This window comes from Nannospalax galili, unplaced genomic scaffold (assembly GCF_000622305.1).
Source record: "Nannospalax galili isolate Female #2095 unplaced genomic scaffold, S.galili_v1.0 scaffold410, whole genome shotgun sequence".
NCBI lineage: Eukaryota > Metazoa > Chordata > Mammalia > Rodentia > Spalacidae > Nannospalax > Nannospalax galili.
Genome location: NW_008329143.1, coordinates 840,176 through 845,315, shown reverse-complemented (window position 1 = coordinate 845,315; position 5,140 = coordinate 840,176). Strand labels below are relative to the sequence as shown.

At 41.3% G+C, this 5,140-nt stretch overlaps 1 pseudogene; it reads left to right on the top strand.

Annotated features, from left to right (window-relative positions):
- LOC103735015 overlaps positions 1-545 on the top strand; it is a 3,610-nt pseudogene extending 3,065 nt beyond the window's left edge.
- Positions 546-5,140: the final 4,595 nt, after the last annotated feature.

Genomic DNA, 5,140 nt, shown 5'->3' with positions numbered 1-5,140 from the left:
GGAATTGGCTAGGCAGTTAGGGTAAAAAGACCCCAAAGAAATGTAGCCAGTTTCTTGGCTAAAAGTCAAAATGTTCTTGGGCCTTTTAGCAACACACTCTGTTCCAAGGGCCAAAAATATCAAAATGTCAAAAGTATTTGGGAGTTTTTATCTAATCCCTCAAAGATTTTAGGGTTACCTCTCCAGAGGGTGGAATATAAGAGTAGCAAAAAGCCCCGTAGAAAGAAAAAAAGAAAGAAAGAAAGAAAGAAAAAGAAAGAAAGAAAGAAAGAAAAAGAAAGAGTACATGAAGTTATCAGAAAAAAAATGGGGAGATATAGGAGGAGTTGGAGGGGAGGGGGTGGGCATGCATTTGATTAAAACACCTTTTATGCATGTATAAAATTCTCAATATATATGTATATTTTTAAAAGTTTCCATTAAAAAGAAAAGAAAATTCTCAAACCTAAAGATGAGAATCTCCTGAAGTATTACAGCTCTTGATCTCCTCTCAGCAGATCAGTACCAGAAAAGGGACCAAAACTATGGATCTCTTACTTCATTTCCCAAATGCGTAGCCCTCCAGATGTTGATGTTAGTTGTTACCGTAATCATATCTCTTGTTAATTTTCACCTAATAAACTGCTGGAAGAAAGATCTGAAAAATAAATAAATAAATAAATAAATAAATAAGTAAACATTACAAGCTGAGGATGTAGCTCAATTGAGCTGGCAGAATGTTTGTCTAGCCTGCTTGAAGCTCTGAATTCAGTACCCAGTACCACAAAAAAACAGGTGTGGTGATGCATACCTGTAATCCTAGTACTCTAAAGGTGGAGGTGGGAGGATGAGTTCAAGGTCATACTTAGATCCACTGTGAGTTTGATGTCATCCTTAGCTGGAAGAGACCCTGTCTAAAACAAACAAGCAAACAAACACCAAGACAAAAATTCCATCCTCAGGAGCCTGTGAAATTTTAGGCTTCCAGCAGGGGGAAGCAGTGATTCTTAAATATCCCTGACATCAACCCTAAGGCAGGATAGTGTCCAAAGGTTTCCAATTCCAGGCCCAAATACTGTCCTTGGATCACCACATCACAAAGGAAACAAAAGATTCCCAACACAAAATCGTAAAAGCTGTAGAAATTGTTGAATAAAATATTTTCCATATGGCTCTTTTATTAACTCTGCCAGTCTAAAAACCTTTTCCTTTCCTAAAGCTCAGTTTTCTCATCTGATACATTCTATGGACTTGCTGAAATCATTTTAAAAGTTCTCTTTCCATCTGATAAAATATAAGACTGGGGCTGGAGAGATGGCTTGGTGGTTAAGAGCACTGACTGTTTCTTGCAGAGAACCTGGGTTCGGTTCCCAGCACCCACATACAGCTAACAATCATCCTTAGTATCAGTTCGAGGGGATCCGACACCGTCTCTGACCTCCACAGGCATCAGGCATGCATGTAGTGCTCTTACATACATGTACACAATACATTCATACACATAAAAATAAATAAATAAAATTTTAAATATTTTATTTTTATTTTATGTCTATCAGTGTATTGCCTGCATGTATGTGAGTATACCATGTCATGCAATGCCTCCGAGGTCAGAAGAGGGCATCAGATTCCCCTGGAACTGGACTTAAGGATGGTTCATAGCCACCATGTGGGTGCTGAGAATTGAACCTGGGTCCTCTGCAAGAGCAGTTAATGCTCTTAACTGCTGAGCCATCTCTCCAGCCCCATAAATAAAATATTTTTTAAAACCATAAACAAACAAACAACACATTGCAGATAGAAATCAGCATCAGGAAGAAACAAGCCCAGGGTCCCTTTGAAATAAATTGGTTTATCAAATAATCTGCTTTACAGCTCTTAACTGATCAAGATGAATCATTACAGGTTTTAGTGTAGATCAAAGGAAACTTTTTTTGGCAGGGTGGGTGGGATAAGTTGGTATTTATTCAGCTCAGTGATGGAGAAAAAGAACTCTCCCACTCTATAAATGTTTAGCATGTGTGTAAAGGTCGTAGGTCTAGTGTTCAGAAACCACACACAGACTTACAAAAGAATCTTCATTAGGCTGGCCAAATTAAACATCAGGCAGTTATAGAGAAATAAACACAAGTTAACATTTAACCACAAGTATCTGTTTTTACTTCTCTGTCCTCAACAGCAGGGGCCTAAGAGGATGAGAAAGATCTTTGGAGAACACATACTTCTGCCTCTTTAGAAAACATTATGTATGTATGCATATATTAATATGCATAGCTTATACTACATATTTTTTTGTATATGAATCATAGACTTTGCATTTTTTCACTTTTTTTTTGGTCTTTTTATTTTGAGACAGGGTCTCCCAGTAGCCCCAGCTGACCTGGAATTCACTATATAGACCAGGCTGGCCTTGATCTCACAGAGATCTGCCTGCCCCTGCCTCCTGAGTGCTGGGACTAAAGGTGTGGTGCTATCATGCCCGGCCTTGAAGATTTATTTTTATTTTAACTTATGTGTATATGTGTGTGTTCATGTAGGCCAGAAGAGAGGCCTGGACCTGGAGTTGCAGGAGATTGTGAGCAGCCAGTCATGGGGGCTGGAATCTGAATTTGGGTCCTCCAAAAGAGTAGGAAGCACTCCTTACCACTGAGCCATCTTTCCAATCCCACTGTACTAATTTAAAAAATATATTTTATTTTATTATTTTTATTTTATGTGTATGAGTGTATTGCCTGCATGTATGTGAGTGCACCCGTGTCGTGCAATGCCGCAGAGGTCAGAAGAGAGCTTCGGATTCCCCTGGAACTGGAGTTATGGACTGTTGTTAGCTGCCATGTGGGTGCTGGGAATCGAACCCAGGTCCTCTGCAAGAGCAGTCAGTGCTCTTAACCACTGAGCCATCTCTCCAGCGCCCCACTGTACTGATTTTTAAAAGAGAATTTTAAATCTGTGTGTGTGTGTGTGTGTGTGTGTGTGTGTGTGTATAGGTCAGAGGACAACTTTGGGTGTCAGTCCTCACCTTCCACCTTGTTTGAGACAGGATCTCTTTTTTTGCCATTGTGTACACAAGGCTAGCTGGCCTTCAAGCTTCTTGGAATTCCCCTATCTCCCCCTGCCCAGTGCTATAGCAACACTGAGATTACAGAGGGGTGCTACTGCTCCTGGCTCCCCATGTGTTCTAGAGCAAGCACTTTTATCTACTAGGCCATCTCCTCAGCCACGTACTAATATTTTCTGACAACTTTAATCACAGGAAAGGCTTCACATGATCTTATTCTGCAACCACTTCCTTTCTCCACCAGTTTATTGTTTTCTCCCAAACACTGACTCACCTTCATCTTCAGTCAAGGGCATTGCTTTGAAATGCTACAGTGGTGTTGCCCTTCAAGCTTCCCAGTCTTGGCATGAAGACCTGTGAATTCTTTCATCTGAAACCCTCTGCCTTCTGCCAGCCATACACAAGTTAACAGTTCATCTCTATTCTAAAACCAACTGCAAATTCACCTCCCCTGGAAGCCTTCCCTGCCAACTTTTGACTTTTTTGCTCTGTGTTCTCTGCTATGGATGCAAAGGGTTTGTGGGGATACAAGCAGGGAAGGATCCTTAAGTCTGTATGTTGAATGTATGTTAACTTTGGTTCTTTCCATGGGGAGCACTAAGTTTTGCCAAACAAACAGGGACTCTGGAATTTGCCTGGCATGTACACTCAGGAGTTCTCAAATTCATTCTGGCTGTCTTTTGTCACCTTGGGAATGATGCTTCCTCCTCCTGGGCTCTTGTCTTCTACCCCAGCTTCGGCAAACAGCTGTCTGTTCTCTTTTCTCCCCAAGAGTAGTTATTTTTTTTTTTTTTTTTTTTTTTTAACTTCCCAAAGCACAATGAGGACCATACGGATATTCTATCACACATCCTCACCTGTCAGTGGAGGATAATTACAGTCCCTTCCACACTACATTCTTGTAGGAAAGAATTGAGATAGACATGTTTACAGGACTTGGTAGCTGGCAGGTTGTGGCAGATGCTTTCTACTGGCTTGATCAAAACTCCTCCCAAGTCCTTTGTAGTTTACTTCCTGGAGTGCGGAGTCCATGCTTCTCATATCTGTAGCAGCGATGGTTCTGTTTGTGGTTTATATTCCACTTGGAGAGGGAGGCAGAAACGAGGAAGCATCTGTTTTGCTGGTGCTGATCAAGGCAGAGGCAATGGGACTCTGGAATCAGGAGCTGTGGTGACAGCTTAGCAGTTCTGAAGTTTCTGGATGCTGGCAACGCTGCAGTTTGTTTGTCAGCCTGGTTCTACTGTGTAATTTTGGAAGTCATTTTTGGATGTTTAGCCCAGAGTCTATTTCTTCAAGTTTCCATAATAAATCAGCAAGAGAAAAGTCTGTCAACTGCAACTGAGAAAAAGGATTAATACACAAATGTCCAATTAATGTTAGCTGTTATCATTATTTTAAAACTTGTTGGGGCTGGAGAGATGGCTCAGTGGTTAAGAGCACTGGCTACTCTTGCAGAGAACCCAGGTTCGGATCCCAGCACCCATATAGTGGCTAACAAACTCTGTTACTCCAGTTCCAGGGAATCTGACACCCTCTTCTTAGCTCTGTGCGTACTGCACGGCACAAATGTACTTACATACATGTAGGCAATACACTCATACACATAAAATAAAAATATAATAAATAAAATTTTTTTTTTGGTCTTTTTGAGACAGGGTCTCCCTGTAGCCCCAGCTGTCCTGGAACTCACTATGTAGACCAGGCTGGACTTGAACTCACAGAGATCCGCCTGCCTCTGCCTCCCAAGTGCTGGGATTAAAAGCATGCGCCACCACGCCTAGCAAATAAAATATTTTTTAAAAAACTTGTTGAGGGTTAGAAAGATGATGACTCAATAGGTAAAGGCACTTGCCACCAAGTCTGATCACCTCAGACTTGGTGGAAGGAGAGAGCCAACTCAAACAAGTTGTCCTCTGACCTCCACACCCATATGGTCGTATGCATTTACTGCACACATGCTAAATAAATAAATAATAAACAAATGTTAAAAAATTGTCAGCTGGGCATGGTGGCACACACCTTTAATCCTAGCACTTGGGAGGCAGAGGCAGGCAGATCTTTGTGAATTTGAGGCCAGCCTGGTCTACATAGTGAGTTCCAGGACAG